The following is a 26,374-nucleotide window of genomic DNA, read 5'->3' as shown; positions in this document are numbered from 1 at the left end:
TACAGATAGGGGAACCATGTTTGTCATGCCCAGAATGGGGCTATGAGAATCACTGTTGCATCTTCTCTGTTGATTTTCTTGGAATGAGTTGAATAGGAGGAAAAGCATATAAGAGAGGGCCTCTCCAATGGAAAGAAAGGCATCCCCTAAAGATCCACGATCTATGCCGGCCCTGGAACAATATTGCTGGCATTTCGTATTCTTGTAGGAGGCAAAGAGGTCTATCTGTGGATGACCCTTGTGATGGAATATAGGCGGGAGGAGGTGTTGATGAAGCTCCCATTCATGGTCCGAGGCAAAATGTCTGCCAAGCAAGTCTGTGAACACATTGCTGATCCTTGGTAAGTAGGAAGCTGTCAAGGTAACCGCACTGCGGACTCACCAATTCCATAGTCAAAGCGCCTCAGCGTACAGGGAACGAGAGCAGGCGCCCTTCTGTCAATTTATATAGTATATTGTGGAGACATTGTCAGTAAGTACCCTCACTGTGGTTCCTCGGATGTGCAGCAGAAAATGCCTGCATGCATTTGCGACTGCCCTGAGTTCCAGTATGTTGATGTGCAAGGCAGATTCTCTGGTCGTCCATAGACTTTGGACGGACATGTCTCCCATATGAGCTCTCCATCCCATGAGGGAGGTGTCAGTAGTAATCTGTGTGGTAGGTTGATCCCGATAGAATGGAACTCCTGCAAATAACTTGTTTGGCTCAGTCCACCACTTCAGAGATGCTAGAGATGCCTGTGTACATCTCACTTCTGATGGGTGTAAACAGAAACAAGCCAGAGTTGAAGGTAACAAAAGTGGAGCCTCACATGAGCAACCATGTAAGCTGTAGTTGCCATATGAACCATGATGTGGAAATCATTTCATATTTAGCTAGAAGCCATTCTGTATAACAAAAGCCATTTCAGTTTCTTATGTCTATGCGTATACTAGAGGGAGTGAACTGACCTTCAGTGATGTAAGAAAAGGCCAGAAGGATGGACTGTTGGAATGTGTTAATGAACTATTTTAAGCTGAAGCCCATACTCCCTAAAACCTGTTTCTTTCTTTGCTGATAATAATTCCTCTTTGAAGTTCGCTTTGATTTCTTGCCCTGACGTCAGACTTACTTGGTTAAGGGTATAAAATACTAAGATTGATTGTGCTGAACAGCCTTACTGGGCCCTGCTCTGCTGGGGGTCACGTTTGGCTCACTTTGCCTTATTGATCAATAAAGCTGTTTGTTAACCGCCAAAACAGAGGGAAGCCTTTGTTTCAACAGTGAGTTGAAGACAGGTAAGTATTGATGCTCTGGGGCTGTTTGTGAATGTCAATATAAGGTCTTGGATTGCTCAGAATCATTGCAATGGTAGATACGCTCTTGCCATGGTGGATTCTAGATGGGTTCCAATGAACTCTAGGATTTGTGCAGGTAGAAGCATTGATTTCTGTTTGTTGAGAATGAGGCCTAAGAGGTCAAATGTCTGCTTGGTTAGGGATATCATATGGAGAGTGTCCATATCTGTCGGTCCTTTTATTAGACAGTTGTCTAGGTAGGGAAAAATCATAATCCATTGCTGACGCAGATATGCGGCGATGATAGGCTAAAGGGTAGAACATGATACTGATAGTGGTCCAATCTGACCACAAAGCGTAGAAATGGTCTGTATGCTGGGTGTATGGTAATATGAAAGTAGGAGTCTTGCAGGTCGAGGGCTACGAACCAGTCCACCTGTTCTAATGCTGGGATAATGGATGCTAGGGTCACCATCTTGAATTGTTGTTTCCGAAGGTATAGGTTCAATTGGCGAAGGTCTAGAATAGGTCTCCAGCCACCTGTATTTTTCGTTGTGAGAAAGTAGTGGGACTGGAAGCCCCTGCCCTTGAACTCTTCTGGCACCGTCTCTACTGCTCCAATGTCTAAGAGATGGTGGACCTCCTTTTTTAGTACATCCTCATGAGAAAGGTCCCTGAAGAGGGATGGAGATGATGGGGAGGTAGAGGGTAGTGCTACAAACGGTATGGTGTAGCCTGATGACATGATCTCTAGGACCCAATGATCTGATGTAATGGTAGCCCAGTGGTGGTAAAATGATCTCAGCCAATGATGTTGGGGTAGATTGATCATGGTGACCCAGCAAGGGGAAGTCCTGCAAATTCTCGACATGAACGTCAAACCTGCTGTTTGCTTGTCTGCTGGTTTGGGTTACCACTGTTCTGAGGCCATCTCTTCTGCGGTTGTTGCCTCTGTCTGGATTGGTCAAAGCCCCGTTCTTGATATCTCGGGTGTGAAAAGTCTCGGAGCCATTGGTATGGTACATATTATCTATGTCGGTATGGTGGGGTATACATACCCAAGATATGAAGGGTAGTTCGAGTCCTTACTGGAATGTAAGACCTCATCTGTCTTCCTGGAAAATAATTTTTCTTTATCAAAAGGGAGGATAAGGATTTTTCTTTATCAAATCTTTCACAAGGAACTGTAGCAGTCTGAAGCCAAGAAGCCCTTCTCATGACCATGGATGTCACCATAGCCCGGGCTGCTGTGTTGGCTATATCCAGGGCTATCTGGAGAGAAGTTCTTGATGAGGCATACCCTTCTGGCACGAATGATTTCAGTATAGGTCTTTTTGAGTCTGGTAAATGCTCAATAAGGGCGGTAAGTTTAGTATAGCTGTCGAAGTTATGGTTGGAAAGTAACACTACGTAATTAGCTATTCAAAGGAGTAGGGTTGATGATGAGTACATCTTACACCCAAAGATGTCTAGGCGCTTACTCTCCTTATCCACCAAATTATTCTTATATTGCGGAAGTTTAGACCTCTGCTGAGCTGCATCCACCACTAAGGAATCAGATTGCGGGTGGGAAAAGAAAAATTCTGCACCTTTGGGTGGGACAAAGTACTTTTTATCCGCCTACTTATTAGTTGAAGGTACTGATGATGGAGTCTGCCAGGTCTCATAGGCAGCCTCCAAAATAGCCTCATCTATAGAAATGGCTTTTTTTGCATGTTGTGACGGCTGGAGATTTTTGAGGAACCGGTGTTGTTTCTCTTGGCCTCGGTCAGCCGTATCTCTTGGCTGGCAGCCACTCTCTTTAAAAGTTCCTGAAATTGTTTCAGGTCGTCAGGGGGTGATTGATCACCAGTAATAATTGCCTCACCAGGAGATGAGGAAGACTCATCTGTTGGTGAGATGTCTGGCTGCTGTTCCTATGTCTCAGATCTCTGTCCCTTCTCTGAGTGCTTGTGTATTGGTTGGTGGTTTGAAGAGAACGTTATAAGTTCCAGTCCGGGCGATGTGGAGAGGGTGAATATCCGTGTGTAGGCAGATGTTTCAGGCAGCAGGGTGGTGATATTCCTGTCGTTGATGAAGGTACCAATGAAAATAACAGTCATAACAATGCAAATGCCTGTGTTGTCAGTATTCCCATCTATCGGGAGAGTAATATTGTGATGATAAGCACACACTCATCTGGCATTCACAGTGGTGTGCATGAGGAGAGTGTGTTGGACAGTGTAGTGAACTGAGAGAGCCCTTTGAGGATGGAGGAGGCAACAAGGAACTGTATCTCCAATATGGTTTTTGTGGCACAGGAGAGAGATTGGAAACCGGTCTGTAATGCCTATCATGTCTGACAGTGGACGTTTGCATTACAGGTGAATGCAGTGTACGTGACGGTGATGATCGAGCAGGTGAAAAAGTTACTGGTTCCAGGCTGAGTTCACATGTTATTTGTGAGTTGCCTTCCTCGGTGCCGGCGAGCTAACAGCCTCATCCGGTGCCAGGTGTTCTGAGTCATGTGTCAGTGCTGAGTGCGTCGGTGACGGTGTCTACACCGTTTGCATGCACCTTTTGGGCCAGAGCTGGTAGGGTTGCTACACGTGGCACTGGTGTTGTGGGTGCCATTGATGGTGGTGCTGCAGCTCACAGTGCCAAGGTTGGCAGAGCCGAACGTCTTGCCAGTGCCGCAGTTGTAGGTACCGTAGATGATCCATGCCAAATTTTCAATTCTGAGGCCGTTTCATGGCACAGGATGTTCCCAGTTTCTTTCCAACACTTATTCTACTCATGGAAGCTGGGCTGGTTGAAGCCCTTTTATGGGTGGGAGCCACCGTAGAAGAAGCTCTCTGTTTTTCTTTTCTTGGCATCTGAGAGTCTGATTCTGAGGGCTGCAGGGCTTTGTCGAATAAAAACATCCAGAGCCTAATCTCTCCCGCCAGGCCCTCACTGTGAGTTTTGCACAATGCGTGTACTTTTGAGGCACATGGGATTCGCCCAAACATTTTACAGACTGAGTGGCCATCAGAGACCAGCATGAGCTCCCGAAGTGTGGCACACTTCTTAAATCCTAGAGAACCCAGCACGATAAAGGGCTCTGTCGCCTGGTGTTGTTAAAAGGATAAACCAGGGTTGAAAGATAGTTTTACAAAAAATACCAAACATCGCGGGGGAAAAAAATTGGTTGAGCGGAGAAAAAACGAGGACCAAAAAAACCAGGAACCAAAGTTGAGAAAAAAAACGCACAAAAACCAAGAGTCACAGACCCTTTAAATCTCCACACACTCACACCCTCCCTCTGCCCCCACCAGACACAGCAGGGAAGAATGTCCAGTATTTTCTGGGGTTTTTTACTGAACAGAAGCCAGGCCAATACCAGACATCTGGCAACCATAGGATAAACACTCTTTGGCTTTCTTTCCTTGAGTTTTCCTTCCTTTTTCTTCTTTTTTTTTTTTAAATGAAAACATTTAACGCAGAAAAAACTGTTTTTTTTTTTTTGAAGAATGAACTAACTAGAACTATAACTATGATGATCAAAAAACTGACTGAACTATGAACAAAAAAAATACTAAAAACCAATTTTTTTCTCTGACTAGAGTCATTGAAGAGAGAAGTCTCACTCCGTCTGCGACTTGGGGCGGCAAAGAAGGAACTGGGGGGAGCCGGACCATGAGAGAGATCAAAAGACACGAATGGCACGAGGTCTGGCTGACACTAGCTACCTAAATTCACATCAAGAGGAGGTAAGTTAAAAAAAAAAAAAAAAAAAAAAGGCTGAACTGTTTGAAGGGCTGAACTAAAGAGCTATGCAGGAGTCAGGTAGGATCTTGAATACCTATATACTAGCAACATTATCTCCTCATTGCCTGCTTTTTAAAATTAGGCCAAAGCAAATCTTGCTGCACTCAGCTTGAGGTTTTCAAAGCTAGACTATTGTATGTCTAAACTACATTCCTCTTTCGGAAGAGGGATGTAAATCAGGTAGATCGAAAGTGCAAATGAAGCAGGGATTTAAATATCCCATGCGTCATTTGCATAATGGCATCACAGTGTTTTCGAAAAAGTGCATTCTGAAAGTGAAACCGCTGTCTAAATGCAGTTCTTTCGAAATCCCCTCCCCCCTTTTTGAAAGATCCTGTACTCAAAAAATAATTTACATCCTTCTTTCAAAAGAGGGATGTAGTTTAGACATGCCCCTAGAGACATAACCACTCTATTCTCCAGACTCCAGCAAATGAGACTGCTTGGAAGGCAAAATGAAATCAAAGATCCAAGTCAACAAGATACTTAATCTCATGTGCAATTTTAAGCATATGAATGCTCTCAGTGACATAAATGAGACTAACTACTCATGCTTAAGGTTACATGTGAACTTAACTATCTCACCAACTCTCAGTCACAGAGCAGAACCTCACAAATGTCTGGAAATTGACAAAGAGCAAATCAGCAAGGGAACAAACAAAAATGCTTGGCGACTAAATCCAAATTTCACTTTAATCACTTTCTTGACAAGTGTAATTTAATAATCATAGTGTAAGTACAAGTGGTCTGCAGTACATTTTTTGACAAAATAATGAAGCTGCTGTTATAACTGCTAACAAATCTGTTGAAAATGGGAATAAGTTGTCTTTTTTGCATGGTGCATGGACTGAAACATGAAATTATCCAGCTCATATTACAGTTTCCCTTTAGTCACAGGCTGACCATATTTCCCTACCCTAAATATAGGACGCCTCGTAAAATTACTCATATTCAAGTAAGTTCAACAGCAATCAGAAATATGTAGCACAAATGTTCCAAATAATATCAAGTTGACCTCGCCCCTGATAAAAAGAAATATTGTGCAGCTGGAGTAGTTTATTTACTGTATGTTTTAAGGTTTTAGGATTCGTATGGGGATAGGTGACACAAACTCTTCCTATGCCTCTCACAAAGAAGGGGACAGGGTGATGCGGGAGGAAACCTACTGACCCGACCTGGCCATGAATGCCTTACCAGGTCCTCCAGAATGAATTACATGTAAAATCCCTATTAATTGGTTAACCAGTTAAACAATGTTTAATCAGTTCACTGATTAAAGGGGGTGTGGGTAGGGGAGGGGCTGCCAAGATCAGGCTGAAGCACTCCCCCGCCTGCTGAGGCTGGGTGGGAGTGCCCCCCTACGCTCGCCATAGGCAGACACTGCCCCAGCCTCGCTAGAAGAGCCTTTGCCTGCGGGGCACCTGGGCTACCTAGGAACAGAGACTGCCTGCAGCGCACCGAGGCTCCCCAGAGGCTGCTCCAAATGACTGGAGCAGTCTGTCTGTGGTGGGCTCCCTGTGGAGTTGTAGCAGCCCCCGGCCCATGGCAAGCAGCAGCTTCTCCAGCACCCACAGGTTAACAGTTAACCTTTCACATCCCTAAGATGACCTCTCCACCCCCTTCCTGGTAATGTGGTACTCTGTGTTCCTGAGATAAATTATGGGGCGGGGGCATGTGTACAGGGGTACACACACCCCATATCTGCCAGGAGTCTCACCAGAATGTGGCCAGCAGCAGCCTTTTGGCACTGTACAGGAGGGAAGGGATGGGAGCAGCTTGCAGCCATGCAGGGAGAGGAAGGATGATCTGGCTTGTGTCTTTGCAAGACTCTTCTCTTTCTTCTTCCTCTCCCTACTCCCCTGTGGCTGGAAGCAGCTTGTCACTTCCTAATTGTGCAGTGGTGAAGGGCAGCTAACATCTCCAGGCTGCTGTTAGCCACCGATATAACCCAGCCACCTCCTGTCCCCTGGCTACAACGTGGGCAGGAAAGAGTTAAGCCCTAAGGATCCATAGTGCACTAATGCCATGGAACCTATTTGCAGTAGCTTCAGTGAACCTAGCAAGAGAAGTGGTTCAGTAGACGAGGGTGCCTACTAGATGGAGCAGCCCTGTGTTCCCTGGAGCATGACCCTGGGTGGGGGTCAAAAAGGTGCTAAGCCCCCACCCAGGGCCTGCTGTGGTACCTGCAGCATTGGGGCCCAAATAGGCTGGAATATGTTCTCAGCCCCTCCCTTTGATCCCCACTCCAAAGCTTATCAGAGGGGTGGAGAGGCTTTCCCATGCCAGCAGTCTGCAGACTTTGGCACATGCAGGGCTCAGTTCCTCCTGGTCAGTGTCCCAGACCAGAGTCTTATTTCCTGGAGCGCCAGCCCATCCACAGATAGTGGGAGAAGGAAGGAACCTTCCAGCCAGGTTTTTGGTGAGCTGAATGCTCTAAGGGCTAGTTCTCTGCACATCAATGGGCCTGGGACACATCCCGCTGGAGGGAGTTATGGAGGGGCAGCACGGCTGTGAGGGTGAAGGGACAAAGCAGGTACTTGACAGCAGAGGAGGGCATATAAAGGGCCAATTGGTGGGCAGCAGAGGCAAAACATAACCAGCCACTGCCTGGCATCTGCTCGCATTCACCAATCACTGGAAATGGGGTGGGGGTGTGGGGCCCTGCTCCAGACAGCTAGCACAAAGCAGGGACTATGCTGATGGACCAGCAGGAGAAGCGGCCAGCCCTGCATACTGCAACTTTGCCCAACATACGCTTAAACACCAACCCCCATACTCAGCCACAGGACACCTCCAGTCAACGTCAATACTGGTGGGCAGGCAACAATACCCGACAGTACTGATAGGGATGGAGGAGAGAGGACACAAAATACAGGAACATTTCAATCATAGAATCATAGAATACTAGGACTGGAAGGGACCTCAAGAGGTCATCGAGTCCAGTCCCCTGCCCTCATGGCAGGACCAAACACTGTCTAGACCATCTCTGATAGACATTTATCTAACCTACTCTTAAATATCTCCAGAGATGGGGATTCCACAACCTCCCTGGGCAATTTATTCCAGTGTTTGACCACCCTGACAGTTAGGAACTTTTCCCTAATGTCTAACGTAAACCTCCCTTGCTGCAGTTTGAGCCCATTGCTTCTCATTCTAGCCTCAGAGGCCAAGATGAACAAGTTTTCTCCCTCCTCATGACACCCTTTTAGATACCTGTAAACGGCTATCATGTCCCCCCTCAATCTTCTCTTTTCTAAACTAAACAAACCCAGTTCTTTGAGCCTTCCTTCATAGGTCATGTTCTCTAGACCTTTAATCATTCTTGTTGCTCTTCTCTGGACTCTCTGCAATTTCTCCACATCTTTCTTGAAATGCGGTGCCCAGAACTGGACACAATACTCCAACTGAGGCCTAACCTGCACAGAGTAGAGCAGAAGAATGACTTCTCGTGTCTTGCTCACAACACACCTGTTAATGCATCCCTGAATCATGTTTGCTTTTTTTGCAACAGCATCACACTGCTGACTCATATTCAGCTTGTAGTCCACTATAACCCCTAGAACCCTTTCTGCCATACTCCTTCCTAGACAGTCTCTTCCCATTCTGTATGTGTGAAACTGATGGTTCCTTCCATTTTATTGAACACTGCCAAGTCAATGTCCTTTGCTAATTTACTGAAGCCTTGAAAAAGAAGTACTGCAGCCTTCACCTCCTGCCTTGCATTAACGGCAAAAAGTTAATGAGAGTTAATCAGAAGCTGATGTTTTATGACATGCTTTGCAAATAGCTTTGCACGCCTGCAAAGACAGCTTACTAACTGCAATGTGGAAATCCATTATGTCACGGCCATTTGTGGATTTTGACCACATTTAATAAATCAGTCACTTTCTCTCTCCCAACAGCATAAAACTTAAAGGGAAACCTAAGGTCCGGAAGCCCCTTGCTTGCCTGGATCCAGCTCCTGATGCTCACAGCCCCCACACGAAATCTACTAAGCCGGGGCCCACTACTCTCTGGCATGGAGGGGACTGTGGAGAGTGCCTGTCTCTTTCTCAGTCAGGGGCCATGTCAATTTGGGTTTTTGGAAGCTTCTCTTAGTTGTCTGAAGAAACTCTCATCTACCTCATCCACCTGATCTGATGGTCTATACCAGACACTAACCACAACATCACCCCGTTGCTTCCACCTCTAAACTTAACCCATAGACTCTCAAGAGACTTTTCTCCCTCTATATACTGGAGCTCTGAGCAATCATAGTGCTCTCTTACCCACAGTGCAACTTCTCCTCCTTTTCTCCCCCACCTGTTCTTCCTGAACAGTTTATACCCTTCCGTGACAGTGCTCCAGTTATGCGAGTCATCCCACCAAGTCTCCATTATTCCAATCAAATCATAGTTCTTTGAGTGGGTCAGGGCTTCTAATTCTTCCTGTATGTTTCCCAAGCTTCTTGCATTCATGTACAAACACCTTAGATAACCAGTTGATTGCCCTACCTTCTTCATTCAAATCAGGTCCTCCTTTATTGCTCGTTCCTCCTTGTGTTCTTCTCAGTGTCCAACTTCCCCACTTACCTCAGGGCTTTGGTCACTCTCCCCCAACAAATCTAGTTTAAAGCCCTCCTCATTAGGTTTGCAAGCCTGCCCACGAAGATGCTCTTTCCTCTCTTGGTTAGGTGGATCCCATCTCTTCCTAGCAATCCTTGTGCCCAAAACAGAGTCCCATGGTCGAAGAAACCACAGCCTGACACCACCTGTGCAACCCCACACTTACTTCCATGATTCGATGATTTCTACGTGGACCTTTTCCCTCAACAGGGAGGATGGAGAACACCACTTGTGCTTCAACTTCCTTGATCTTTCTTCCCAGCGCTACATAATCTGCAGTGACCAACTCAATGTCATTCTTGGCCATATCGTTAGTTCATACATGGAGAAGCAGGAAGGGTTAGCGATCTGAAGGTTTGATTAGTTTTGGAAGACTCTCAGTCACATCCTGAATTCGAACTCCTGGTAAGCAGCACATTTCTTGAGATTCCAGGTCTGGATGGCAGATGGATGACTCTGTCCCTCTTAAGAGGGAATCCCCAACCACCACCAGTTGTCTTCTTTTTTTGGGGGGTGGGGGGAGGAAGTCATGGAACCCCCATCCTTAGGACTACTTATTCTATGCCGTCTAGTAGATGGTGTCTCCTTCTGATTTCTTCTCTGAGAGGTCCCTGCCAAAGCATTCTCCATCGTAGTGCCTGTGCAGAGAGCCTGAAAGCAGTTATTTACCTCTACAGGAATGGGGGATACTTGAGTCTTCTCCTAGGGTTTGTCTACATTTGCACCCTAGTTCAAACTAGTGATGCAAATGCGTCATTCGAAATAATCAATGAAGCGGAGATTTAAATATCCCGTGATTCATTAGCATGATCTCGCCGGCGCGTTTCACTTTCAAAACAGCAGGCATTCGGAGTAACGTGCCGGCGAGATCATGCTAATGAAGTGTGGGACATTTAAATCTCCGCTTTGTTGACTGCTTTTGCATCCCTAGTTCGAACTAGGGTGCAAGTGTAGACATACCCCCAGAAATTACATGCTGCGGTTCTCTTCCTTGTCCTGTACTGCCCTAACTGGTTCTTCAGGCTGCTGTGCCTGCAGGATTGAAGACTTCTTTGATAAAAGGCAGCATTTATCTTCTCTGATGGAATGTAGGGTTGATACTTGGGCCTCAAGTCCTCTAATTTTTTCTTCCAAAATGGCAATTATACAGGCAGTCCCCGGATTTCGTACAAGATAGGGACTGTAGGTTTGTTCTTAAGTTGAATCTGTATGTAAGTCGGAACTGGCATCCAGATTCAGCCGCTGCTGAAACTGACCGCCAGTTCTGACTTACATACAGATTCAACTTAAGAACCCCAAGCTTCCCCAAGTCAGCTGCTGCTGAAACTGATCAGCGCTGATTCCAGGAAGCCTGGGGCAGAGCAACTCTGACTCGGGCTTCCTGTAGTCAGCGCTGGTCAGTTTCAGCAGCGGCTGACTTGGGGACGCCTGGGGCAGAGCAGCTGGGGTGCTGCTGGGTTGCTCCAGTAGCACCGCTCCTCGGCGCTACTGGACCAACCCGGCAGCACCCCAGCTGCTCTGCTCCAGGCGTCCTGATTCAGCCACTGCTGAAACTGACCAGCAGCGGCTGAATCAGGACCTAGGGCAGAACAGCTGGGGTGCTGCCGGGTTGGTCCAGTAGTGCCCAGAGCGGCGCTGCAGGACCAATTGGCAGCGCCCCAGCTGCTCTGCTCCAGGGTCCAAACAAAAGCCTGGTCTGCTGGGGGGGCACACTAGCCGCGCCCCCCCCCCCCCCAGCAGACCAGGGACACCGGGAGCAGAGCCGCAGCGGGGTGCCGCGCCTCTGAGGCTTTGCTCTGGCAAAGTCTCAGAGGCGCGGGACCCCCCCGCGGCTGCCACTTCAGTCCCGGTGCCTGTGGTCTGCTGGGGATGGTCCCCAGCAGACCACAGTCACCGGGACTGAAGCGGCAGCAGCGGCGGTTCCCCGCGCTTCTGAGGCTTTGCTTTGGCAAAGCCTCAGAAGCGCGGGAACCCGCCTGGTGCCCCGGTCTGCTGGAGACGGTCTCCAGCAGACCAGGGGCACCAGAGCAGCTTACGAATGGGGCTTTCTCGCCCCGGAGCTCGCAGGTAGCAATCCGCTACCTCAACCTCCGGGGCGAGAAAGCCCCGTTCGTAAGTGCGGATCCGACATAAGTCGGATCCGCATAAGTCAGGGACTGTCTGTATTAGGTAACTCTATCTGTATAATTAGGTAAGTAAAACGTATATAACCAGATTTTGTTAATGTTACCCTCGGGGTAATTGAATCAATCTGTGTCATCAGTGCTGTATGCGTTGTTTTGTTTGCCATCTTAATACCTGTCATAATAAAAATTGTTTTAATTTGGTACGATCTTCATTGTGAGCATGGCAGCTGCTGTGAGCCCCCAGATCTACCTCCAAAAATAGAATTTCATAGTATTCAAAGGGTATGTCTAGACTACATGCCTCTGCCGACAGAGGAATGTAAATTAGACTACCCGACATGGTCAATGAAGCAGGGATTTAAATATCCATTGCTTCATTAAAATAAAAATGGCCACCGCGTTGTGCCAGCTCAGCTGATCATTGGCACAGCGCAGCAGTCAAAACGTGGATCAGTTGACAGGGAACACCTTTGTTGACCGCTCCCTTATGCCTCGTGAAACAAGGTTTACAGGAGTGGTCAACAAAGGTGTTCCCTGTCAACCGATCTGTGTCTTGACTGCCATGCTGTGCTGACAATCAGCTGAGCTGGCACAGTGTGGCAGCCATTTTTATTTTAATGAAGTGGGGGATATTTAAATCCCCGCTTCATTGACTATGTCGGGTAGTCTAATTTACATGCCTTTGTCGGCAGAGGCATGTAGTCTAGACATACCGAAAATGTGTGACCTGGGGAAAGGACGACAAATCTGGAAACTTCTAGTCAGATTGGCGAGCCATATCCACATAAATTATATTATACTTCACCCCCAGGCAACACCTGTCCTCAGCCCCACAGCTGGGGAGCCAGTACAGCGGATACTGGGGATGTCAACCTGTAGTCAACTACACAATTAAGTGATAAACCTGGGCTTATCAGTTAATCCTGTTGACTTCATGCACCCTTCCCCTTGCTACCTTTGTATTAGAGGCAGAAATTGAAGGGGAAGGAGGCAGAAGCCAGTGCCTGTGGGGAGCTGGCTTTTAAGCCAGCTCCCCATGAGCACTTGATCCTATGGAGCTGCTTTCTCCTCCCCTCCACCGCTGCTTCTGATAGAGAGGCTGCAGCATTGAGAGTGAGGGATCTGGGAGCACACTGTCTGCCAACCCCACCCCCGGGAACTATTAAATAGTCATGTAACCAATAATATTTTATGCAATTACATGATTGTGCGATTACTTGCTATCTATTATCTCATGAGCAGCCAAAGAAGGCAGCAAGCTCTGTGGTTCCTAGGCTGCAGCTGCTGCTGTCAGACCAGCAGGGTGTGGCAGTGCTCTGGCAGCCTGTTACAATAAAGGATGGTACTCTGTGTAGAGCAGCAGCAGGAGGAAACAAGATTTCTTTTTTAATTTTAATTTTAAAAAATACTTATCAAATCTGCGACCGGGGCCACGGGGTAAATTCCCCTTTCACCCGATTCCACCCAACCACTGGTGGGCCTAACTGTGGAGACTGAGAGCCAGATTCTAATCTCAGCTACAGAGGTGTAAATCCATAATTATGTCACTTATTTACACCAATGTAACTGAGATCACAATCTGACTCTTTGGGTTCAAATGGAGATGCTGCACCTGCATGAGTTGCCATTTAAAAATTAGGGTACTGATTATAATGTAAGGACAAGAACAGTTGCTCACTTCCTGTGGCTGCAGAAAGACACACACAAAAATAGTTATTCTGGCTTTAAGAATCGGAATGAAAAAAGTACTAAATATTTTTCCTATTTCTTTTATTCCACCAAAAAGAAAGCAGCTGGGAATGCTCTTAACTGTATATTTCAAGGCTCTTCCCAGCCTCACAAAGCCTACATCCAAGATATCACATAAAGTCCCTATTGCTACTTGCCATTACCTCAAGTTCATCAGAATACTGTCTTTAAACACTCCAACAACAGAAACAGGATATTTTTATATTATTAAACTTCAGTTGCTTTTTAAAATTCTCAAGATAGAAGTGTCACCTTAAAGCAGCTACCCAAATATTGACTGTCCTTTGTAGAACTACTCTCCGAGTCATTGTGTATTCCAAGGTGCTCTCACCTCTCTCATGCACTAATCTGGGGAAATAAAGTGTACTACCAGGAAACTTGGTTTTTCATCCATCCTTTCTTTCTGAACTAGTTCCTTCTCTATCCCCAAACACAACCTCACATTTATTAAACCCATTTCCCTTATCGAGCACACTTATTGCTGTAATAGAGTTGAAGTGAGACACAAGATTTTGCTTTCTGCTGGCAAAAATAAGAGAACATTGAGAAGAGCCAACACTCTCATCCCTTCTATATATAGCCTCATATGCCCTCTCTCTGAAGACTCTTAGGGTATATCTAGACTACAGGGTTTTTTCGAAAAAACTTCACCTGCGTCTAGACTGCAGCCACGTTCTTTCTAAAGTAAATAGAAAGAATGCAGCAGCTTTTTTGATAGCGGTAAACCTCATTTTACAAGGAATAACGCCTTTTTTCAAAAGTACTCTTTAGAAAAAAGGTGCTACTGAATACAAACTGTGCTTTTTTGAATGAGAGCATCTAGACTCTCTTTCAAAACAGTGGCTCTCTTTTTTGAAAAAATCTGCTTGTAGTCTAGACGCTCTCTTTCCAATGAGGCTTGTAGTCTAGACGTAGCCTTGGTGTCAAGTCACTCAGCAATACTTTCAGTCTGAACTTATGAAATTAGAAAGAATTTGGAGACTGCACCCAGAATCTAGATCCTTCCTCAGGGCTCTGGAAAACAAGGCGCTGCTTTGTCATGGTGGCTTGGCTCATCCTCAAAAGATATTTTACTGCTGAATCTCTGTCATGCTAGAGTAGTTTGTGTTAATTTCTAAATAGAATTTTAAACTAGCAATATTATCCTTCTTTAACCATGAGCAAGACAACCATATTTTAATTCTTGCACCTCAAAAAACTCATATGACAATAGCACCATGTAATAAAATTTGTTGTCTAGGCCAGGAGTAGAAATGCAGGTTATAGGGAAGAATGCATTTGCCAACACATATTTTAGACATCAAACGTAAAGGAGTGTTGCCAGATGAATTTTTAAACATTGCACATGCTACAGACAATATCTTTGTTCATTCTGCCTGTACGGTTTCTCTTTCCCTTTGTTGTCATGTCTTTGGTGTTGGAGCTTTATATATATTTGTACACTGTCTAGCACAATAGGGTCCAGATTTAGTTCAGCTGAGGTGTCTAGGGGCCATCCTAATAATTTATATTACTAATAAATGACACCCAAGAGATTGTAGGCTAGGCAGGAGATGCATCTGCAATGATATGCTACGAGGAAGCTTATACAATACACTGCCAAAGTTGTTTATTTTAGTAGTGGTGAATATTTATTCTATGGCAATGCCTAACAGCCCTCGTTGAATTGGATGCTGTACAGAAATCACTGTTCTTTCACTTTCCTGGAGATTACTGATTTCTACTTTTGTATTCCCCTTGGTAAGGATGTAATACAGCAGTCAATTAACCAATTAACTGATGAGCAAAAGTTTATCGGTTAATACTACAGACTACACACATACCCCCACCCCCTGCCAGTAATTTTTTTTTAGCAGGCTGGCCAGCAGCCCGGCTCAGTCCTGGCTTGCAATGGGCCCGGGACCTATCTCTGCTGTGGCTCTACGTTTAAGGTATATTAGGAGCTAGGTGGGCAGGCAGCCCAGCTCAATCCCAGCTTGTGCTGTGTCAAGAAGCTCAGACACCCCTCCCCCGCCGGACACCATCCTGTGCGGCTGCCTCTATCTTTTTCAGAGGCAGAAGCACAGGGCAACAGGCAGCCAGTCCATGAGGGGAGCTGGTTTTTAAACTGGCTCCCCTCACAGATCAGCTCCCACCTGCACACCGCACTGCTGCCTCTGATACAGCATGGAGTGGCAGAGGTCTCCTCAGGAGTAGGACCAGAGTGCACTGGCTGCCAGCCCTACTCCTGGGGACTACAGAATATTTGGGTAACCAATAAGAATTCATGAGATTACTCAACTATTCAATTAATCCCTACCTGTTGGTGTAGTGATGAACAAATTGTGGCCCATGGGCTGCATGTGGCCCATTTGGTTTCAATGTGTGGCCTGTAGATATTTTGTTTATCATAACCCACACCCAAGGCTGCCAGATTCTGGTGGTTTCCATTTTCATAGTTTTTTTTCCTACCAGTATTACTAAAGTGACACACACAAAAAGCAAGGGCTCTTGAAGTAAGGTGCATGCTAATTGCACACACTGATTGTAAGAGCTGTAGTTTCCTTTTGTAGATGCTCAAAGTGCTGCTATGGTTAAATCATCACATCCTGCAGATTCTAGGAAACAGGTATTACCAAATGTTGATGACCTCAGACACACAAAAAAAAACTATCATAAGTCCAGGCAGTGCTTGGGCACCAATTTCCAAAAGTAGCTTTTCTCTTTCACAGAGGTAAATGCAGCCCAGATTACAATGATCAAAAAAAGTGTGCAGTTTTTTCATGATCATGGTCTCTTCCTCATGCTGTTATTTTATTTGGAAATGTTACATTGAAAAAGACACAGCACTCTCTCCCTTGTGCTGACTGTTCCACAGGCAGCAGTAGCCCTTGGTCTGCTGTGCTGGATGGCGATGCATTATGTTACAAAGGGGGCAGGGTTTAATTATGCTCCAAGAATAAATCTTAGCAGATTCTAAGTGAGTATTGCTCAAAAGTGATTACTCAGCCTCTTCACCATCATCCAAACCATTTCAATTCCCATATCTGAAACATGGAAATATTCCAAGATGAATACTGTATGTTTGCCAAATTTCAAAATTCAGCCATTTTGAGTGATCTGTGTAAAAAAGTGTGGCAATATATTTTTTACTCATAGTTCAAAAGACATAAGTATAAATGCCTTTTCCATTTAAATTTGCAAAAAGAAACTGACCCTTTCACTGAGACAAAACGGAAAACTCCAGGCTAAAAGATACATTATTTTACAAGTAAGCAAAAACACAGAAAACAGGGTTATAAACAAATGTCTTGCAACATAATACAGCTATTCAGCTAAAAAAGTATTTTCCATGTGTTACTGCCCAGATATATTCTTGATATCGTTTAAGTTTTTTCAGAAAAGTGTTTAGTACTCGACGATTCACCTGAGCAGTGGTCTCTCTTCTCAGCTAGTTGTCACTGTCAAAAGCGATTGTCACTGACTTCACAAGCAGTCAGCAGCTAAACAAAGAGACAAACTACTGCTCTGCCCTACTACACCAACACTTCAGGGAGCAGGGCCACATGAAAATTAGAAATCGGGGGGGGGGGGAGGCGGAGAGCATGTGATCCTCCAGGTCTTCTCTCTCCCCCTCCCCCCCCCCCCACACACACACCTCGTTTCCATCCTCAGCTCACCTTTTCTCTAAACATTTCATGGTCTCCCTCCCAGGGGACTTCTGCAGCTTCCCAGACAGCATCCTTGTTAACTGACTTCTTTCTCATAACCAGTTCTGCACCCCTTCTGGGACACTAGGCACAAGAGTACTTCCCCGCTATCATGACCCCTTGTTCCAGGGTCACATCCCCAGACTCAGGCTCCGCTTCACAGTTCCTCTTTCCAGGCACAGTCAGCTCCCATCACTCCTCTTCCTGTCTTCTGACTAGCCTTTATGGGCTAGGTGTAGCCCTGCATCTTTTAATTGACCCACCAGTTCTCAACCAAGGGAGTTCGTCTTCGTCTACTCATGGGAATCAGCTACTCTGTGATGGGCAACAAAGTTCAAAAACTTTGGTCTGTGTTTTCAACCAGTTTTGCCATTCAGCTGTACCATAGTGTGAAGGGAGGTGGCAGCTATAAAGTCTGGCTTTGAGGACATGTTGCAGGAACAAGACTCTGATCATAAAACAAAGCCTAATGACAGTATTAGACTAAAGACTGGGGCCTGAGAGCATTACTAAGGCACATGTGTAAACTCCAAAGTAATTTCATTAAAAATAACACAATCTCTTCCTCTTATTAATATATTTGCATCCAAGTTCAGAGTTCTCAATTTCCCTTGCAAAAGCTGAAACCATCACAACATTAAGAAAGCAGTCTGCAGAAAATGCTAGCAGCTATAGCTGCTACAAGAGAAAGAGAGCCCTGGACTGTATTGTTGGCAGGTGCAGCATAATTCAGAAATCTGATGTATTTTGCAGACGACACAGAGGGAGTGTATCCTGGCATTGACTTCTGAGCTAAAATTTAATTAACTAGATCACAGATATAGAGCTCTACGGAATAAACATAACCAGCTTTGTGGCTCACAGATTAGGAAAGCTTGAAAAGGTCAGCATTTATTTATTTATTTATGCGGTTAAACTTTATGTGGTTTAAACCCAAAGGCAAAACCACAAACTTAAAGGCAGTACAGAACAACATGTGAACAAATGCTTCCTTTTTATATTAATACTCAGACATATATTTGTGATGGTTCCTTTGAAAGGTTTGTGCAAGACAATCTAAAGCAGGAGAGTTATTTGGGAAATTCTATGTCAGTTCCTCTCTGATTTCATATACCTGATCCTCTACTTTCTCTTTGTGAGCTAATAATTTTGCAGCATGCCCAGAACGCACAGAACTTTAGCTGTGCTCTGTAGCATTGTCTTTACTAGAAGCTAGATGAGTGTCTTTGATGCTAGGGGTGAAAAGCCTTCAGCAGTGACTCCAATTAGCATTCACCAAGGCAGCTAGTGAGAAATTCCCTGATCTGACGTAGTAGGAGGAACAAATTCAACAGCATGAGCAGGAAGACAACTGCACAAGAAAATTTTCACTGCAGTATTTGTCACTGTGGCAGCTACCAAGAAGGGGGTGGAGGGGTGGGAGAGAAGACGGGGGAAAGAGAGAGAGAGACTACAATGCACACACAATAGGGACAGAGGAATTTACCACTGCATGTCTATGTGCCATAGTTCAAGGAACCATGTTGTTATTTATTCTCTGGTACAGCAATATGCAATTTCATAGACCAGGATGAGAAACTAACACCACAGCAACAGCCTGCATTTCTTCGTTCTGTCAGTTGACATGGAGCAAGTTTATACAAATGTTTACTAAAATCTCATCAACAACAGTTTTAAGTGGAGTAAGTTTGATCACCTCTATGCGCACAAGATACTCTCATTATGAGCATTTGCTGGTATGTTTAAGAGGTAGATAGATGAAGGCGTGCATTTGCACCAGTAGGCACATCTCCACAGAGCACTAACCCAATTTGGTATACTGCAACAGGCACACAAATAATCAACCACCATTTAGGTGTGCTGTTTGCTTTGATAGGTTTCTGAGAAGTATCTGTCTCCCTTAAGGACAAGGGTAATCTGAGAAGCAGTATCCTCCTTCTCCAAAGGCGTGGGGTCAGGACTTAGCATAAACTCCCATAAATCAGAAAAGAGCTTAATAGCTACAAAGAAAGAATTTGCAACAATACTTTGACATTGAGCCATTCTGCAGGTATTGGAAAAACCCAGAACATTTATTTTAGCACAAACACCATATGCCCAACAAAATCATTGTTTTTATCTTTTTGCTACCCCACGGGTACCATTTCCGGTAACATGATTATGTTCGGAGTGCACTATTGAGATCTGGTAAAATACGTTTGAAAACTCATTCACTCTGAGATAGATGATTTGAAACATAAATCACTGAAAGAGTTAGTTATTGCTTGCTGATAGCACTGTATAAAACTGTCTATGAAGAAAGGGGATTTTAAAAGTAAATCAGACTGGAACAATGAGCAGTCGTGTGGCACCTTAGAGACTAACAAAAACATACAATATCATGAGCTTTCGTGGGTAAAACTCATTTCATCAGATGAGCTCACTCATATACTATATATTTTTGTAGTCTCTACAATACAGGACAAAGTTGAATTAAGATAGGCAACTTCAGCTATGTTAATTGTGGAAGTAGCTTAACTTGGCTTTAGGTGCTATCTACACTGCTGGAAGTCGAAGGAAGAGTGCTCCTTGTGAAAGCAGAGTTACCAGCATCAACCAGAGTGCCCCTCCTGCTTTGAATTAATGGTCTTAACTAGACTGCTAATTCATACCCTGGAAGATCACCCACAGCAGCTTCTATCTTCCTCTGTAGTGTAGACATACCGTATGGTGCCACAGGACTACTTGCTGTTTTTTAAATTACAGACTAACACAGCTACCCCTCACAGACTGGAACAAGAATACGTTGGCATGTTGCCCAGGAAAGGAAGTAGCTGTTGTGTAAGTTTCTTATTCTTATGAATAAGTTATCTTATTCATCCTTTCACAAATAATAGGACCACCATATATGTGTTAAGGATGTGAATGCTTAGGCATGTGAATGGTTAACCAGTTAACTTTAATGGGTGAGGTTTACCAGTTACTATTAACCAGTGGGAACTGGAGCAGCCCCCTGCCTGAGACGGGCAGTCAGCCCTCAACACTGCCCGGCCCAGGCCTGCCAATGCTATTTGGAGAGCACCGCCTAGGACTCTGGCAGCAATTTAAAGGGCCCGGAGCTCTAGCCGCTGCCACAGTAGCAACAGCCGATAGCCCCAGTTCCCTTTGAATCACTGGGCCCCGGGACAGTTTCGCCCTTTGCTCCCATTGGCAGGCCCAGTAATGACATTTACAATTAACTTCAATACTACATGTAAATGAGATCAGTCAATCTGTTTGTTTCAAACAAATTTCTGTACAATGTTTCCTTTGGTTGTCTTCAGTTTGACTTTAAACTGAAAAAAGAAAGGAAAGGAAATGGAATCTGCCTGCCTTGGAAAGCACCAACGTCAAAATCCCTCAGTTTTAAATCTAATCTTGCCACTGAGTAGCTGTGCCTTGGCTCAGGAACTCAGGGGCGTATGTTAGCCAGCTCCACAGGCTCTGTGCTTGTATACCCACATACCTGTAATTGCAGTAACAATGTAAAATGCGGGTATCTGGTGCTAGGATTTTTGGGGCATATCCTGGTGTTTGGAGCACCTCACCAACTGGAGCTGCTCTAGGAACTGGTTTGAAGTGTATTGTGTGAGCCCTTATCTTTCACTGCTAATTTTGCTGCTAGATCTATTCCTTGGATTCTGCCCCCCCCCCCACTCCACAGTGGTATCCTCTGGTGCAGTACCCATTCCCCCTTCCTCTGATCTACACATCAGACTATCTATGTTTGGAAATACACTGTGCAGGCCTATGGGTACTATGAAGTGGCAAGTACCTGGTTGAACTTCTCATAGAAAAGGAGTTTTCAGACTTGCTATTTCCATTTTCAGCATCGCAGTAGATGGTTTTCAGGTGCTTGATGTCCTCCCTGAACACCAATGTAAATAATGACTGCTTCTACCAGCCTCTTTGAGATGGTCTCTAGTTTGGATGCTTCTCTCAAAATCAAGATTCTGCTGTGCCCCCACCAATGGCGAGCCAGAACTCTGGAGTACTCTTCCAGAGAACTTGGCTGATGGGTGTCTTGCTGTTTCACAGGGCTGGGCCTGAATTGCAGAAACTGGAGCAGGCCACAGGGAAGGGGGAAAGCTAAATGGAGAGTAGAAACCGTATAATCCACGAGGGAGGTTCCAGAACAAAAGGGTGAGAGGGAAAAGAGGAGGTAGAGGGCTGTAACATACAGGCACAGATAATTGTAAGAATAGCACTGGAGAACTATCTAAACAAGAGCACAGATATACCTGCAAAGTGGGCAGGTAGGAAAGTGGCTCAAAACTCAACTTGTACTTTGGCCCATAGCCCCAGCATGCATATCCTACCCCCTTATGTAAAGATATGTAAAGATTCTGAGTATGGATGATAGAGGGATCTGAGCACTGATATGCAAGTGAAGAAATACCAAAGATACTGTATTTCAGTTATTTCATAGGTAAGTGGATAAACATCCTAATTCTACATCCTGACTCCAAACCTGTATTTCCTGAGACTGCAGAGCTGGGATTTATTTTTTCCTTCTTTACCTTTCTGAAGGCAGCATGTGTCACTGACACTCGAGATTATGGAATTTCCAAAACACAGAGGCTACGGCTACACTTCCTTTTCTTGCGCAAGAAAATACACTTCCCTTTCTTTTGCAAATGAGGCAAATCTGTGAATATCGTCGCACCTAATTTGCATCTTTAATTAGCTGCCATTTTTGCGCAAGGGGCTTTTGTGCAAAAAGGAGCCATTTACATGGCTCCTTTTTGCACAAAAAAACCCTCTTGCACAAGAGCCATTCTTCCTGAAAAAAAGTGGCAGACTGGCTCTCGTGCAAGGGGGAGGGGGCTCATTAAGTATGCAAATGAGGCACGGCAGCATATTTTATTGCACAAGAGAGGCCATTTAGATGTAGGCAGAATTCTCTGGGGAGAAGCAGTGTGACCTAGTGGACAGAGCACTAGACAGGAGCTGAGGAGATTTTGGATTTATTCCTGGCTCTGCCACTAGTCTGCTTGGCAACACTGGTCAAATTACTTCAGCACTCTGTGCCTCAGTTTTTCCATATATAAAATGGGGGTAATGATGTTCATCTCCTTCATAATATGTTTTGGGATCTACTGATAAAAGAAAGGGTATAAACACTATGTCTTGTCATTACTCTCCCCACAAATTTCTCTTCAGCACTGATGAGCATTGATACCCTTGCTCTTGCAATCTGCATAATTACCCTAAAGGGAAAAAAGGAGTCAAACCTCAGATAGTTACTGAAAAATATTCACCAGTCAAAGAGCACTGGTGACTGTTGAAGAGCAATAATGGGGGAAATGTACAATACCACAAAGCTGCTTTCTAAGGGTAGGCCTACACTACAGAGCAAGGTTGAATTAAGATACACAACTTCAGCTACATTAATTGCTTAGCTGAAATCAAAATAGCTTAACTCAACTTTTGGTGCTGTTCACACCACAGAAAGTTGAAGAGAGAACACTCTTCCTTCGACTTCCCCAACAACTCATGGAAGCAGGTCTACCAGCATCAACCAGAGTGCCCCTCTCAGTTTGAATTAGCTGTCTTAACTACTGCTAATTCTAACCCTGGAAGATTGACAGTGGCAGCTTCGATCCTCTCTGTAGTGTTGACGTACCCTCAGGGTATGAAAGAGTGCAGGGATCCTTCCATAATGGTAATAAATAGGAAACCTCATATTAATATGGTCTTTGCGAAAATCTCAACATTGGGACTCTCCTTCCTGACCAATGTACTTTGATCCTAGCCTTACCTCAAACTAGAGAAGAAAAACAGCCCCTTTCCACAACCATATACCATTCCTTAGTTTCATGGCTCAATGTGTGCAAGCATTGTGTCTGCATAATCATCATTACTGAATTACTCAGAAATCCTTCAGTGGATTGTTGAATTTCTTTGTCTGCGGTTCATGTCCTCTAAAGAGGACAGGGGAGCCATGCAATCAAAAACTAGTCTGGAGGAAAGCAGGCCTTTAAGTAATCCATCTTCCTCCAAAAGAAAAGAATGGGTGTTGGTTTCACATGTTTGTTTCAGAGCATGAGCCCTTGGCAAGAATTGGCAAAGCTCATCAGACATGTAACTGCTACAGCAGCCATCAGTGACCAAGCGGAACAGCAGGGGAATCGATACCACATCACTACTCACTGCCCTACGTCAGACACAAGGGAGAAGGGCCCCCTCGTGAGAACAGTCTACTGCCAGCACCTGCAGCAGCTCTTGGGGAGCCCAGAGCCGCATCCCCTGCTGAGCGGGAGGAATGTGCCAGAGCCACCCTCACCCCTAGCCCAGGTTAAAGGCTGGGAGGGTGGCAGGGCGCGAAGCAGAGGGACGGGGAGCCCGGGGGGCTGGAGGCAGGAGGGCAGGGGTGGGGGCAGGAGAGGAGGGCAGGATGGAGGCAGGAGGGTGGGGAGGAGGGCAGGGGTGGGGGCAGGAGAGGAGGGCAGGATGGAGGCAGGAGGGTGGGGGCAGGGGAGGAGGGCAGGATGGAGGCAGGAGGGTGGGGAGGAGGGCAGGGGTGGGGGCAGGGGAGGAGGGCAGGATGGAGGCAGGAGGGTGGGGAGGAGGGCAGGGGTGGGGGCAGGGGAGGAGGGCAGGATGGAGGCAGGGGCAGCCTAGCGGCGCCCCGGAGACGGAGCCCGACAGTCTCTCCCGCGCTGTGCGGAGAACAAGGGCGGGGGGGCTCCGGGAAGGGGCGGGAGCGCGGCTCTGAGGGGCGCCCGGCAGGCTCCCCACAGCAGAGGGACGGGGCAGGGCTGAGGGCGCTGGGCCGGCAGCTGCCCCTTGCTGCGCACGGCGCGGAGACGTGCGGCCGGGCTCGCGCAGCCAGCCTCGCCCCGCACCCCGACCGTGACTCAAGGCCCCCGCACTCACCACGGGCGACGGGCGCTCCCTCCCCGCGTCCGAGGCGCCGAGCGGAACCGGCAGAGCCGCAGACCCGCTCCCTGCTCGCTCAGCGGCCCGCACTCAGCCGGGCTCTGCACGCCGTAGCCAATCCGCGCCGCCGCCTCGCGGCCCCGCTGCCCGCCTGCCCAATCAGGGGCCACGGCCCGGATTCCTCCCCCTGAGGGGCGGGGCTGCCTGGCCTCAGAAGCGAACCGAGGGGTGCAGGCAGGGGCAAGGGACGAGCCAGGCGCAGGACAGCGGCGGATCCAGCGGAGGTGGGTGGGGAAAAGGGCAGCTCGACTTGTGGGGCTCACAGGGTGGGGCCAAGCGAGCCTGGGACCTCAGCCAGACTCTCTGCGCATCGGCTGTGGTCAGGCGTATCCCAGAAGCCTGCAAGGTGCAGACCACAACCAGCCCTTCGAAGCCCATGGGGCTGGAGGCACGTACACAGCATCGCCGGCCCCTAGACCGTGGCACAGTGGCACAGCTCAGTTAATTACCAGAAGAGGAGCTGAACTGGCTTGTGCTGCCTGTACCAAGTCTCAGGAATTGATAGGGGAGAGGCAGGCTCTTGGGAGCCTGTTGCTGCCCAGGCAGTTGCTTAGAGGGAGCTGAAATTGTATCATCACAGTGAGGCTAGCCCTGCTCTTGTCATGCCAGGCTGGATTAGACTTCATAGACTGGGCTGGAAGACACCTCAGGAGGTCATCAAGTCCAGCTCCCAGCCCCAAAGCAGAACCCACCCCAACTAAATCATCCCAGCCAGGGCTTTGTCAAGCCCGGACATAAAAACCTCCAGGGATGGAGATTCCACCACCATCCCAGGTAACCCATTTCAGTACTTCACCAGCCTCCTAGTGAAATAGCTTTTCCTAATATCCAACCTAGACCCCCCTCCCCACTGTAACTTGAAACCATTGCTTCTTGTTCTGCCATCCCTCACTATTGAGAACAGCCTCTCTCCATTCTCTTTAGAGCCTCCCTTCAGGAAGTTAAAGGCTGCTAACAAATCCCTCCTTCACTCTTCTTTTTTGCAAACTACATAAGCCAAAATCCCTCAAGGTATTTCTACACTACATTCTCCTTCGAAGGAGGAATACAAATGCAGACAAACGAAAGTGCAAATGAAGCGTGGATTTGAATTTCCCATGCTTCATTGCATAATCATGGCCGGACGCTTTTCCAAAATACCATATTTCAAGAAATAATCGGGGTTATTTAAAAAATAAACCCTTTGAAATAACCCTTACTCCTTAAAAAATGAGGTTTAAGGGTTATTTCGAAGGAAGGGTTACTTTTCGAAATAACTCCGTGTGGACCACATTTTTTTTTCTCGAAATACGGTATTTCGGAAAAGCGTCCGGCCACAATTATGCAAATGAAGCACAGGAAATTCAAATCCACGCTTCATTTTCAATTTCGTTTGTCTGCATTTGCATTCCTCTCTCGAAGGAGGAATGCAATGTAGACATACCCTCAGTCTCTCCTCATAGGTCATGTGCTCCAGCCCCGTAAGCATTTGGGTTGCCCTCCGAGGAACCCTTTCCAATGTGTTCTCATCTTTTCTGTAGTAGGGGGCCCAGAACTAAATGCAATACTCCAGATGTGGCCTCAGCAGTGCTGAAGAAAGGGGAAACATCATTGTTGTAGATCTGCTGGAATTGCTCCTGCTCATGCACTCTAACATTCCATTAGCCTTCTTGGCTACAAAGGCACACTTTTGACTCATATCCAGCTTTTCATCAACTATAATACCCAGGTCCTTTTCTGCTGAACTGCTACCAAGCCAGTCGGTCCCCAGCCTGTAACAATGATTAGGATTCTTCCTTTCCAAGTGCAAGACTCTGCACTTGTCCTTGTTGAACCTCATCAGATTTCTTTTCACCCAATCCTCCAATTTGTCAAGGTCACTCTGAACCTTATCCCTACCCTCCAACATATCCCCTCTTCTCCCTAGCTAAGTGTCATCCACAAACTTGCTGAGGGTGCAATCCATCCCCTCGTCCAGATCATTAATATAGATGTTGAATAAAACTGGCCATAGAACTGACGCTTGGGGCACTCCACTTGAAATCGGCCTCCAACCAGATATCGAGCAGTTGATCACTACCCATTGGGCCCAACAATCTAGCCAGCTTTCTATCAACCTTACAGTCCATTTATCCAATCCATATTCCCTTAACTTGCTGGCAAGAATATTGTGGGAGACCGTATCAAAAGCTTTGCTAAA

General features: G+C 46.3%; 1 protein-coding gene across 2 annotated transcripts in view; it reads right to left on the bottom strand.

Annotated features, from left to right (window-relative positions):
* ABAT (4-aminobutyrate aminotransferase) overlaps window positions 1-24,290 on the bottom strand; it is a 145,979-nt gene extending 121,689 nt beyond the window's left edge. For both annotated transcript variants that reach the window (XM_075899273.1, XM_075899275.1), the window contains exon 1: window positions 24,133-24,290. The gene's annotated coding sequence lies outside the window, so the exon portion shown is untranslated. The remainder of the gene's footprint in view (window positions 1-24,132) is intronic.
* Window positions 24,291-26,374: the final 2,084 nt, after the last annotated feature.

Source organism: Pelodiscus sinensis, chromosome 16 (assembly GCF_049634645.1).
Source record: "Pelodiscus sinensis isolate JC-2024 chromosome 16, ASM4963464v1, whole genome shotgun sequence".
In the NCBI taxonomy this organism is placed as follows: Eukaryota; Metazoa; Chordata; order Testudines; family Trionychidae; genus Pelodiscus; species Pelodiscus sinensis.
The sequence above is the reverse complement of the archived record's forward strand: the minus strand, read 5'-3'. Positions and strand labels throughout refer to the sequence as shown.